At 38.5% G+C, this 14475-nt stretch overlaps 1 pseudogene across 1 annotated transcript in view; it reads left to right on the forward strand.

Annotated features, from left to right (window-relative positions):
• The window catches only part of LOC148142190 (uncharacterized), a 49885-nt pseudogene extending 40743 nt beyond the window's left edge, over positions 1-9142 (forward strand). The window contains exons 5-6 of the transcript XR_015752192.1: positions 3064-3259; positions 7812-9142. The product of XR_015752192.1 is annotated as an uncharacterized LOC148142190 (transcript). The remainder of the gene's footprint in view (positions 1-3063; positions 3260-7811) is intronic.
• The last annotated feature ends 5333 nt before the right edge of the window (positions 9143-14475 follow it).

Below are 14475 nucleotides of genomic sequence, written 5' to 3' on the forward strand. Positions count from 1 at the left end.
GTGAGTTCAAGTCCCCCTTCAGTGCCCTGCCGTATGCAGTCTGTTAACTGTGGGAGTGCCGTGCTTTTGGCAATGCTGTCTTTATAGACATTTTCCTCTCCACCCCAACCAAGGGAATAATTAAAGTACGTTACTGGTCATCTATCACATTGCTGATCATGTGACCTTGTGTACTAATTGTACCCGCACTTCCAAACAAGAGTAGTAATTACAATTTGATGGTACATCATTGAATATGATGTGTTTTCAGATTTCTGAAGTGAAAAGCTCAAATGAATGTAAGTTCATTTAGTTGTTTAGTTCTAAGTGATTTTAGATGAAACTGTTCCTTTATTCAATAAAATATTATTGCATTAATGAAATTTCAACCCAGTTTTAAATTCAGAATTTGGAAGAAAAGGCACTGATTTTGTAGTAAATGTATTTTCTTCTGACTGTTTACCAAAGATAGTGTGATACTAGATCTGACCAGCAACTAAACCCAATTTAAAATCATACAAGGTGCTCTTACAAGATGTACTTCATGTAATCGTACAAATAATTCTGTTTCTCTACTTTAATCAGTTGGCTAAATATGCCTGCTGTGATTAAGTTGCTCTTTGTTCCTTATTTTTGTTCTTTATTGGAATGTGGGCATCACTTGCAAAGCCAGCATTTGTTGCTCATTCCCTAATTGTCCTTGAACTGATTGGCTTGCCAGGCTGGTTCAGAGAGCAGTTAGAAGTAAGTCACTTTTCTGGAATCTGGTGTCACATGTAGGCCAGACTAAGTAAGCATGGCAGATTTCCTTCTCTAAAGGACATTAATAAACCAGACAGATTTTTATGGGTTTTGTGATCATCATTACTGAGACTAGCTTTTTAATTTCAGATCTTATTAATTGAATGTAAATTCCATTTGCTGTTGTGCAGTTTGACCCTGTATCTTTAGAGTGTTAGCTTGACTCTCTGGATTACTGTCCAGTGACTTTACAGAGGTTTCAAGATGTAAGAACAAGTAAAATACAAATGCTCATACAATTATTTCTTGTTTATTGCAATAGTTATATTCTTCTGTGACCTTCCACTATATAAAAATCGCACACTAAAAACAACTCATTTCATGATTTAATTTTAAAGAACCAACATTTTGGAATACTGCATTAAATTTTGGTCCTCTTGCTATAGAAAGGATGTTGTGAAACGTGAAAGGGTTCAGAAAAGATTTACAAGGATGCTGCCAGGGTTGGAGGGTTTGAGCTATAGGGAGATGCTGAAAAGGGTGGGGCTGTTTTCCCTGGAGCGTTGGAAACTGAGGGGTGACCTTATAGAGGTTTATAAAGTCATGAAGGGCATGGATAGGGTAAATAACTAAGTTTTTTTCCCCGGGATGGGGCAGTTCAAAACAAGAGGGCATAGTTTTAAGGTGAGAGGGGAAAGATTTAAAAGGGAGCCGAGGGACAACCTTTTCATGCAGAGTGTGATGCGAGTATGGAATGAGCTGCCAGAGGAAGTGGTGGAGGCTGGTACAATTACAACATTTAAAAGGCATCTGGATGGGTAAATGAACAGGAAGGGTTTATAGGGAAATGGGCTAAATGCTGGCAAATGGGACTAGGTTTATTTAGGATATGTGGTGAGCATTGACGTGTTGGACCAAAGGGTTTGTTTCTATGTTGTACATCTGTATTGCTCTATAATAAAGATAGGCAAATTAAGTTGAAGTGCAACTCATCCATGGCCTAATTGAATGACAGAAAATTAGAGAGGTTGAATGACCTACTCCTCCTCCTTATCTTCCTGTGTTCCTTTTGAAGGTAATTATATTAGCCGCAGGGATCAGTTCTGGAACCTCTGTTCTTTGTGATTGTTTATAAATGACTTGGATGAGGATGTGGAAGGGTTGGTTAGTAATTTTGCCGATGAAACAAAGGTTGCTGGAGTTGTGGATAGTGTGGAGGGCTGTTGTAGGTTGCAACATTGGCAGGATGTAGAACTGGGCTGAGAAGTGGCAGATGGAGTTCAGCCTGGAAAAGTGTGAAGTGATTAACTTTGGAAGGTCGAATTTGAATGCAGGATACATGGTTAAAGGCAGGATTCTTCACAGTGTGGAGGAACAGAGGGATCTTGGGGTCTGCGTCCATGTATCCCTCAAAGTTGCCACCCAGATTGATAGGGTTGTTAAAAAGGCATATGGTGTGTTGGTTTTCATTAGCCGGCGGATTGAGTTTAAGAGCCATGAGGAGAAATTGAGGATGCAGATGCTGGAGATCAGAGTTGAGAGTGTGGTTTTGGAAAAGCACAGCAGGTCAGGCAGCATCCGAGGAGCAGGAGAACCAACATTTCAGGCAAAATTCCTGATGAACGACTTTTGCCCAAAATATTGATGCTCCTGCTCTTCAGATGCTGCCTGATCTGCTGTGCTTTTCCAGCACCACACATTCTACTTTAAGAGCCATGAGGATTGCTGCAGCTCTATAAAGTTTTGGTTAGACCATACTTGGAATATTGTGTTCAGTTCTGGTCGCCTCATTATAGGGAAGATGTGGAAGCTTTAGAGAGGGTGCAGAGGAGATTTACCAGGATGCTGCCTGGACTGGAGGGCATGTCTTATGAAGAAAAGTTGAGGGCTTTTCTCATTGGTACGAAGAAGGATGAGAGTTGACTTGATAGAACTGTATAAGATGTTGAGAGGCATAGATAGAGTGGATAGCCCGAGACTCTTTCCCATGGCGAAAATGTCTATCATGAGGGGGCACAATTTTAAGGTAATTGGAGGAAGGTTTAGGGGAGATATCAGAGGTAGATTCTTTACTCAGAGAGTGGTGGGTACGTGGAATGCACTGCTAGCAGTGCTAGTAGAGCTGGATACATTAGGGACATTTAAGCAACACTTGGATAGGCATATGGAAGATAGTACAATGAACGGTATGCAGGTTAGTCTGATCTTAGATTAGGATAAACGGCTAGCACAACATCGAGGGCCGAAGGGCCTGAAATGTGCTGTACTGTTCTATGTTCTATATTCTATAAAATGCGCTGTCAGTGATTTAATGATATTTTTCTAATGTTTATTTTCCTCTAGGAAATGTGCCTTGTACGTTTTAAACCTGCTACTAGAGGAGATGTCTGCCCTTACTCCTTATATTACTCATATTTAAACAGCCGGCAGAAGTATGGTGCTGTGGTACTTGAGCGCAAGTCACCTAATAGCATGTATCTCATACCTCTTCCTGCGTTACAGAAAATTCCATCCAGGCTGCCGCCTCTCAGTGGTCCAGGTAAGAAAGGATATTATTTACAACATGGGTATCACTAAATGTAACATGCCTGAGAAGTAGAACTAGATATTTCTCACATTTTTCATGAAGAGAAACAAACTTGCATTTATGTAGCTGTTTCCATTGGACTACCCATTTGTGGCAGCCATTTTGTGCACAGCAACTGGCTGACAACCGGCAAAGAGATAACTGACCAGATCACCTGTTTCATTGATGGAGACTGAGGGATAAATATTGAGCTGGCCACTGGAGAGAACCTATCTGTTCTTCTTGAAAATAATGCCATATGAGCTTTACCATTCACCTCAGAGATGAAATAGGATAAGTCATTAACATTTCATCTGAAACACATCCTCCAACAGAGCAGCACTACATTGAGGGGTCAGCCTAGATTATATGCTCAAGTTTCTGGTTTGAGATTTAAACACATGACCATTTGATTCAGAGGCAGGACTGTCACCCACTCACTTTTTGATAGTTGTTAATCTTTGATTTTTGTTTTTGTAATGTTGTAGCTGTTAAGGTTCACTTACACTGTTCTCATGTTTGAAAAACTCAGTTGCATTATCTTTTCCAAACTCATTTTAACCTTTATTATAACTGAGGTTAATGGGGTGAATTGATTCCTTTCCTACTTCTGTTGCTACAATGGTCATAAAATGTGTGAATTTAAAATTGATGGTGATGTATAGATATTAAACTATTTAATTCAGTATCAGAAACAAGTCGACCAGATTTTTTTTAGTTAAACCAAGTTAATAAATCATTCATTTATTTCAAATAAGATAAAGAAGCAAAGATGCAAAATTTATCAACAAAACAGTTCAGACTGTGCAAATGTATACACATATAAAAAAACTAAGTTTCATTGAATTGTTACAGTGCAGAAGAAGGCTGCGCCAGATAAATCAATCCACATACAATCTAACACACATCCACTCAAAACATACCCCAAATATGGGAAAATTGATAGTACAACTCAGGAGGAGGAGGAGAAGCCTCCACAAATATCCCCATCTGTAATTAGATTAGATTAGATTAATTACAGTGTGGAAAGGATACCCATCACAACAGTGCAAACTCTCCACTGGTTGGGACCATACATAGCACAAAGCATGATGGTAGTGGTTTTTGAAAGTCAGTCATATCAACTCCTGGACATCACTGCAGAAATTTCTCAGGGTTAATATTTTCCAGTCAACCTGTGTAGCAATGTTATTACCTTTGGAGCAGGTGGGACTTGAACTTGAGCCTCCTGCCTCAGAGGTAGGGCCACTATCACCATAAGATCCCCTTAATTCCTTAGGGTACCATCCAAGGCTGAAGTGTCTAAGCTATGTCATCAATGACCTTCCCTACATCGTAAGATCAGAAGTCGGGATGTTTACTGATGATTTTACAGGATTCCAATTGTGACTTCCTCAGATACTGAAGTAATTCCATGTCCAAATGCAGCAAGACCTGGACGGTATCCAGATTTGAGCTGACAAGTGGCAAGTAACATTCATGCTACAAAAGTTGCAGGTAGTAACCATTACCAAAAAAGAAAATCTAATAATCACCCCTTGACATTGAATGGCATTTCCATCACTGAATCCTTCAGCTACAAAATGGTAGCGCTTAATATTGACCAGAAATAGAATTGGACAAACTATAAAAATATTATGGTTACAAGAGCAAGTGAAGGGCAAGGAATGCTGCAGTGATTAACTCATTTCCTGCCTCCCCAAATCATGGTCACCACCTGCAAGGCCCAAGTTAGGGGTGGGATGGAATATTACCTATGGAATATTGCTTGGATGGGAGCAGCTCCAACAATATTCAAGAGGTTTGACGTCATTCAGGACAAAACAGCCACTTGATTGGCACCACATTCATATTCACCCTCCCCACAGCCAATACACAATAGCAGGAGCATGTTCCAATTGCAAGGTGCAGAAATTCACCAAGGCTCCGTAGAAAGTACCTTCTAAATTCACAACCACTACTGTCTAGGAATACAAGAACATCAGATACATGGGAACACCATCGTCTAAAAATTCTGCTCCATGCCAATCACCACCCTGACTTGGAAATATATTACCATTCCTTCACTGTCACTGGGTCAAAATCTTGGAACCTCCTTCGTAACAGCACTGTTGGTGTACTTACACCAAATGAATTAGAGCAGTTCAAGGATACAGGTTGCCACTATGTTCTCAAGGGCAACTAGGGATGGGTAATAAGTGCTGGTCCAAACCCTTGAATGAATAGAAAAGTAATTATTGATGGATTGTTCCAAATGATAATTTGTAGTGAACACTGTCAGCATACATAGACTGTTGACACTGGGATGTCTTCCTGCATCAAACTGACTCAAGTCCCTTTTCTGAAATCAGTAAGATAGATTCTGAAATCTTTAGGAACCCTTCATGAGAGGTGATGGTGCCTTTGAGTGTCTTCAACTTGCACAGTTTTGACTAGAGAGCCTTCAGAGAGAGGGCAAAAGGCAATTGCTCCTCTGGAAAGTTATCTCAGAACCTTTATATTCAGGACTTAGTGGCTTTATCATACAAAACTGGCTCATGTAAACTCTGCGAAAATATTGTAGACTGGTTTTCTCCATCCAAACCTCCCTTTCCTTACGAATGCAACTGTTGTATCCAGTATCGTTGTTTTGGAAAACATGATTTTCAAATGTTCAAGATAGATGTGTGTTGGTTCAGTCAGTGATGTTATAGATTGATATTTGGATCACACATCTTCATGCCATCTTAGAACAGAACATAGAACATTACAGCGCAGTACAGGCCTTCAGCCTTTGATGTTGTGCCGACCTGTGAAACCAATCTGAAGCCTATCTAGCCTAAACTATTCCAATCTCATCCATATGCCTATCCAGTGACCATTTAAATGCCCTTAAAGTTAGCGAATCTACTACTGTTGCAGGCAGTGCGTACCACGCCCCTACTACTCTCTGAGTAAAGAAATTGCATCTGACATCTGTTCTATATCTATCAACCCTCACTTTAAAGCTATGTCCCCTTGTGATAGCCATAAACTTATTATAAATCTTATAACAGTTTATAATAGCCATGTGTCTTACCAAGCGCTTAACTTTCTTTCGACTATCCCACTAAATCCCTTCCATTGTGTAAGCCTCATGGACATCCTCTGCTTCAATTTGGTTACCTCAGCTGGATCTACATCCACCTCTCATTGCACTCATTTCTACTTCATGGAAGATCCTTTCTACTTCTGTTTCTATTTTCCTCTTCATCCCTTGATCTTTCATTCTCTCCAATTAATTTCTCCACGCTGATGGCCCCACACCAGTTTCTCCTACCTATGTCCTCACCCATTAAAATGAACAAAACATTTTCCTTCATCTTGGTTCTGAATATTAGTATCCAAGCCTTGACTAAACCTTGGTTCACTGACAACAACTCTTTCTCCTTTTTGATGGCATTCTGCCTGGCTGCACTATTCTATTTTGTGCCTCTCCACAAAATAGGTAGTTTTGATGTGAGCTCTACCTCTGTGTTTGGTCTGTTATTATATTTTTCTTACATTGTTTCCTTCATGTACCATGTTGTGAATATATTTCCACCAATTGTGTAACCTGATCCTGCAATTAAACTTAATTTATTGAATAGCCTCACCAGCTAATAAAACAGGGAACTGACGTGCCATTTCTGTCCACTGTTTCATTGTGCTTAAAACTTTCCACCACTCGTTACATCTGTAAAATCTTGCCCCACTCCAGATTTTTTCAACTTCCTCTTCTATGGCCGCCATGGATGAAATCTTCCCAGAAAACAATTACTAGTGCCAACAGTCATATGTCACTGCTTCTGAATCTGACTGCCAACTGCCCAGAATCTTCAAGACCGTAGAGTCAGTCCCTTCTCAACCTCCTTTGATACTAGTTTCTGATCACTCAGCTTTCCTTTTTTTGCCTGTATATTCAATCATTGGCAGCCATTTTCTAGCTTTCACTAATTTTTATTCCAAAGCTTTCCTTGCTGTTCCTTAAACAAAACACATCCATGAATTATTTATTTTGTGGAAACATCCACTGTAACTGTGAACGTTTGGTTCAGTATTTTAACAAGTTTTGCAAGTGTGTGATTTCCACGCTTGCGGGGTTATAAGTTGGTTTCACACCTCTAAATCCTCTATTCCTGATGAAGGGCTTTTGCCCGAAACGTTGATTTTTCTGCTCCACGGATGCTGCCTGAACTACTGTGCAATTCCACCACCACTCTAATCCAGAATCTGCAGTCATTGTTTTTACCTCTGAATCCGCTGTCATACTAGCTTTACTGGGTTTTGGTTTAAGTGTCTGATGCCTGAGAAGAATGTCCAAATGTCTGCAAACTTGAGAATATAGTATAGGAAACCTCCGTTTATTTTAGCACCTTTCACAATTGAGAGTCAGTTTAACTTCATTGGACATGAAATAGAGTAACTCATGGTGGACTTCTTAAAAAAATATTCAATCTGTAGGAAAAGTGGATTTAAAGTTTGTGGAAGAAAATATTTTACCGAACTCTGTTATTGTCTTTAACAGGTTTGGAATCATCACACTCAGATCTGTTGCTGGCGTTAACTTTCCCCAAGAAGCAACACTCATCAAGTATCTTCAGGAAGCTTTATGAATGTAGAGGAAGGACTGATAGGTACTTTCAAGAAAACAAATGTAGACAAAAATGCATTGAAAACATCAACAAAGAGCACCTTTCTGACTACTCTTCAGCTAAACGGGGAGCCCAACCATGCACCCTGCCAACATTACCCACCTTGCCCTTCACACAACCAAGGGAATGTCAAAACAAGCCACTAGATCTGCTGTCTGGAAACCTATTGTCCACTGAAGAACAGTCCTCCTCTACTGACTTAGCAGATAACCTTGCTGTTGAGATATGTCAGTCCTCCTGCTGGACTGGACAAGATCAGGAGTCAGATGAGATAGGAAATATATTTGGAGCTTCTGATTTTCTGGATGACTGGGTGGATGATGGACAAAATGAGGACTTTGACACAAATGAGCAAGAACATCATGTTGCAGGGAAAGAAAGTGAGAGCATGACAAGAAGTAAAATGTTCAACATTGAAACAAACCTGTTAGCTCATTTTAAACCAGCAGACATCTTACCTGAAAACTTTCTATTCAGTGAGACCCAGTTGAATTCAACGCTTCAACAAGAAGATGAGTCAAAGATAGAAAGGAATGAACCGATAAATGATCAAGACGCTGATGGAGCTGTGAATGCCCAGTACTCACAAGACATGCAAACCTACATTAAAGAACTGGATAAATTATTCAAAAATGTACCAGTGAGCGTATTTTCACAACATGAAGATTGTAACCAACTGCGCTCCACAATCTCTTGCTGCGCTGAAGTTTTGAACTGTCTTCTATCTACTAGTGACAGCAGTCTAGCCACTGAGCTTCAGATCCAAATGGGTCCACATGAAGATCGACATAACACCACAGCAAGTCAGGAAGGTTCTGAACATATTCCTCGATCTGTTAGTCCACTTCCATTACACTCACCTCAGATACCCAATAACTTTCAACATCTTGGCCACAGTGGAACCTTGAATATAGAACCTAGAGTTCCCCTTCCTGCCTTGCTGGCTGATGAAGTGACAATGGAACAAGTTGAGGCTCCGTTTCAAAATAGATCAACTTCTATTTTTCCCTTTAAGTTTAATTCTTATGATGAAACTGGAATAGATGCAGAATTGCATCAACTTCCAAGACCACATTCGTTCTCTCCCTATTGTCCCACCCATCATCAGCATTATACAAATGTACACATGGACACATGTCAGGTCCAACAGTGTTCTCAGGCGTTCTCTCATTCTGCAGTGATAGAGTCTCGTAAGGTCCAATAGTGCATTTTAGCAAATGGAGTGACAGGAAATAGGATCATAAAGTAGTTGGATGAGTCAACTGGTTAGGTTTGATAAAAATCCTTTAGTGATATGAAAGAATAAGATAAAAAATGCACAGCAGAAATCAAGTGTTAAATGGGATTGCAATAATGAGGTAGGCAACGGAAATCACTGGCTAAAAGCTTTATGACAAGCCGTTTTTACTAAGACTAATATACTGATCTATCTTGTTGTAATGTTAATTTATTTTAGTAGTTTAAACCATGTTTGTTAAAAATGTCCCAATTCAAGACCTATTATTACCATTAAACTCAAATTTGATCTTAGAAGGAGAGATTCTCTACAGAATAAGAGAGTTTCATTGGCAGGACTGCGTAAAAAAAAGAAGCCGTGCTGTTTTAGATATTAATTAGTGGAGTTTTGATTGTTGTACTAGCACCTTAATGGTTCAACTTGTCAATCGTTTTCAGATTTCTTTTATATTAAAGACAATGTTACTTTGATTGCTTAAAGCTTGCCTGGCTAATATAAATAATGTCAAAAGAGATTGAGACAGTCGAAAGCACATACTGGGTAAAATTTCAGTTTTTGGCATGCTGCAGTTGTCAAATCCTTCTGGGAGTAATGAAAGAAAAGTAAATGGACGGGGGGTGTGAGAATGCTCCCAGCTGGTGTAGAGACATATATTTAAAATCCAGATACGTCACAGATGTCAAGTCAGCATTTGTGAATTTTCTTTTGAGAATGTTTTCCTGGATGGTTTTCCTGTATTTTTTAATTTGAATTCCTCATTGAAGAAAAATGTTGGTTCTTTTTCTTTAAAATAGTTAGAGATATTTAAAAACTTGTGTTTTGTGCTTGATATTTTAATTGTTTTAAACATATACAAGAAGTGTCAAAAATCCTAAGCACTCTTCTGTTATTGGTCCTTAATTTATGTTTTGTAATTTCATCTGTACTGTGAAAATAGGCTTCAGACTGAACATTGTTTACACCTGAGCTGGTGTAATGTGTGTGAAATATGCACACAGACCTGTCACTGCTTGGTAGCATCGAGATATTTGCCACTAATGACTGAAACCCATACAGGGACCAGGACCACTGGCAAATTTTCTTATTTTTCTAGGCAATTCAGCCCATCTTTTCAACAGACTATCACTGCTGATTGCATTTCTCCAATAGAACAGGCTTCCAAGGTTTAACAGGCAAATATCCCATATCTCAGTTTAGTCATATGTAAAAACAGTTTATTATTAAGAAGTTAATTATTTACTCATCTATGCTCATGAGTCTATCTGAGCAATTGTTTTTATGACTATGGAAATGTTTTTATATCAGTAAGCTGTATATACTGTATATACAGATACAGTATATCTGTATGTGTGTTTGACAGTTAGGGAACGTGCATGTGTTTGAATGTAGGACAGTGTGTATGAGACGTTGTGCAATAATGAGAGGCTGTGTGAGTGTGTGTGTGTTTGAGGCTCTGTGCTTGCCAAGGGAGTGACCAACAGATATTGTCTGTGGCAGTGAGCTCATCAATGTGTAACGGGCCATGTCTTTTTTTCGCAGTGGTTTTCAAGTACATTTTGATGTGGATCAAGAATTGCTGGACGTTTTGTTTAATGCTATTATTTTTAAAACATTGCTCTTTATTATTTAATGTTGGTATGCTTTGCAAAGAGTTTTAAATGGAACGTATCACAAAGTAGAAAGATTTAATATTTTGTTTAACCTGTGCTGTTTTAAGCAGCTGTCACTCATTCGTAAGAATAAGTTTTTTCCTTCATTTTTCCTTATTGACCATCTGGTTTAAATAGGGCAATATATCCTCCACTGAGTATTCCTTTTACTTTTGTAGGAGTCCTGAAAGCTATGACCCTGGTGATGCAGTGGTCAGAATTAACAAGCGGAAATATTAGGAAGTCATTTAGACTAACTCAGACTCCAACATTCTTCTGTTTTCAAAATATTTTGTTTTAATTATGTCATTTCCAACGTTATTTTATAAAGAAATGTGTAACTACTTATAAGCAGCCACTTGTTGAACAGTGACACCAAATCAGATCACAGCTGAAAACAAGGTAGTTGTTCAAACTCTAAGATAGAAAGCGAATCTGAAAATGCTACAAGTGTAGGATCTGTCAGTACCAGAAGAAAGATAGGCTCACATTTTGGAGGAGCAACATCCTCCAGCATGTCCAGTTCTTAAACTAGCGAGTGTTATCTCAGTGAGCAAATTCTTTACTGTTGAATTAAATGGATTATCTTTAGAAACAGATTTCACTGGCGTGATGGAAATGACTGATTGTAGATACCCCTCCTATTGTGCTTTCTTTCAACAAGTTTAGTTCTTGCCAGTGGTATTTCCTTTACCAGAAAAACATCAAAAACTTTATGATTAAACACAATTTTTTTGCTGCTGCAGTTTAATTGTAATTCTAGCAGAACTGATCCATCTCTGCATTAGAGATGGATCAGTTAAACTCAGATTCTGGGTTGAGGTCTGTAGTAAAATGTTGTAGATGGACAACATTGTTATTCTGAATGAGAAATAATTTAGAGCATTAAGCTTTTTTTTCCCTGTTTTAATTTTGGCAAATTGATGACAGTTTGGGCAGATAGTTAAGCCTTTCATGTTTTGTAAAGAATACAAAAATGGCACTGATAAACATTTGTAGGCGAGAGACCACTAATATATAGAAAAACACATACTAATCGTCAAGCAACCAATCGTAAACTTGCTGATTTATCACTTGTTTGTACCCCAGTTGCTGACACCTGAGCACATTTCTTATCAGGTGCTCAAATTTATTTTCTGATGAAACTGTGAATATTTGACATGTAACTGTACAGTACACAGATAGAGAATATATTTGACATGTAACTGTACAGTACACGGGTAGAGAATATATTTTAATGGCATTTCCATACATGTGAATAAAAACCTGTAATTTTAATGTGTGATTTTGGAATTGGATTAGGAATAAAAGCAGAACACATTGCACATTAATTTCTGCTTGTTTTTATGAATAGATAGAACTTGCAGTACAGAAACAGGTCATCAGGACTTTGCTGATGTGTATGCTGTACTGTATATGAACCAGAACTCACCTCATTTCAGCTGATGTGTTATTTGAGAAGTACCCAACTCAAATGGTGCTGAGCTTTCATTTTCTTGGTAAATGTAAAGAAAAATAGATGAAGATTGAAAACAAATGACAGATAATAGAGGAAAGTAAATACACAAGAGATAACTCCAGTCATGTTTCAGCAATAGCAGGATGTTCCAGCATCTCGTCAGCAACTAGTTCATTCTTTTGGTTAAGTGAAGTGAGAGCTGACTCATTCTCCAGTAAAAGTACAAGCTGAAAATGCGTGCAGTAGTGGAGCAGTTATCCCAATTTAACAGTGCCCTGAAGATTGCTCTGATAAGTAACAGATTCAGGAGCGTTCGAACAAAGGCTTTTTGTTTCTCGAGGCTTTGTTCAATAGCACTAAGAAACCATTTGTGTTGGATTGCATTAGGAGACTGAGGGAAGTGAGCTAATCAGAGAGGGAGTACTGCACTTCAGGTCATTTTTGATATTGGCAAGTGCAACTGAATGGGTGGCAGGCTTCAAAGCTTTTCAAAGTTTGGCAGCTTCAGAGAGGCTGGAAAGAAAAGCAAGAAATTACATACTCAGAGACATGAAGCAACTACCTCATTAAGGTTACATCTTGAACTGTACTCCATAGAAGAAATGGCACCATCAGTAATGAAATGCAATATTTATTCCATATAGATTCAATCATGCTGCACCTCCCTAACTGGCACTCTTACAGATCACAAAATCTAAAAACAACAAAATCAAAATCTTACCAGCATATTGAAAATTATATGTCCAATACATGCAGGTTATCAGATATTGTCCTGGGTGACATGGCATTTTCAAATTCTGGATGGCAATCTGTAAAGCTCCCGGAACAATTAAATTGAGCGATACAGAGGGAACTTAAGGCAGATCTCCTCTGTGACCTGGAAGAAACCAACAATGTTAGGCACATCTTGACACAGAAAAGGAGTTGCATTTATACAATGCCAGACATTTCAAATGCTTTGCAAGCAGTTAAGTACTTTTGGTACAATCATTGCTGTATTGATGGAAACTCAACAGCCAATTTACATCCAGCAAGCTCTCACAAATATCATGTTAATAATGAACAGACAATATTTTCTGGTAATGTTGATTGAGGGATAAATTTTGGCTAAAAACATGAGGTAAAATAACTCCACTGCTCTTATATGAATTAGTTCCATGAGTTTCTTATACCCACCTGAGAAAGCAGTAAGTGCCTCAAATTAACATCTCATCCAAATGCCCCACGTCTGACACTGCGGCACTTCTTTAGTGCTGCAATGGAATATTAGCTTTGATTTTTGAGCTCAAATTCTAAATTATGATTTGAACAGCGAACCCTGTGACCTAGGCAGGAGAGTGCTACCAAATGAGCCGTGGCAGACATTAAAATATGCCTTGCAGCTAATTCACAACCATCTCAATCCAAATGCCAAACTTAATATTTGTTTATACCTGTAAATGTGACACTATCATTTTCTTCAATCACACAGAGTCAGTGATTGAACTGGACCATGAAATATATGAACATGCTACCAACCTTTACTTGACCTCAGTACAGTACCTTGTTTCCCCCAGGTACCTATGCAAAAGCCTATCAGTGCCAGAGTTGTAGTTCCAATTGTTTGTGCTCCTTTAAACATGACTTTTGCTGGATGGATGGAGCTGAATTTGTCCTCATTTGTGTGGGCATGTACGTCACTGAATGTTCAAGCAAATGAGATGGTAGCAGAGACCAATGCATTGACTCTGTGTCAGTTTCTTGACAATACACTGTGGATAAAAGGGACCAATTTGGTCAGAACATATAGTGCAATACACAAGTGAATGATTTAGTTTTACCCAGTTTGAATTGTACATCTATGGGAGATAACAATGAGGGGTAAATGAATTTTGCTGTTCAGGAATAAACTGAATTGTTTTACTCTGTGTATTGTATACTTACTGGAGCTGACAATGAGACACAAATGAGGTGTAACATAGCATATACAAATTCCTTTTTACCTGATGCTCTGTCTGCTTTTTGAAATTTCCCTTACATGAAACATAAAGAATAACTTATTTGATTTCACCTCTGTTTCAGATACTTCTGCTCTTTGTCTACCAAGTGAAATATACAATAAATTTTTTGTTGCAAAGCCACTTAACACCTAGAAGTAAACAAAATTGTTCATAATTTGGCGTCATAGAGTCTATGGCGCCTGTGTACCTCGC

Source organism: Chiloscyllium plagiosum, unplaced genomic scaffold, assembly GCF_037043375.1.
Source record: "Chiloscyllium plagiosum isolate Xiang-an unplaced genomic scaffold, Cpla_swu_hap1 HiC_scaffold_30, whole genome shotgun sequence".
NCBI classification, from domain to species: domain Eukaryota; kingdom Metazoa; phylum Chordata; class Chondrichthyes; order Orectolobiformes; family Hemiscylliidae; genus Chiloscyllium; species Chiloscyllium plagiosum.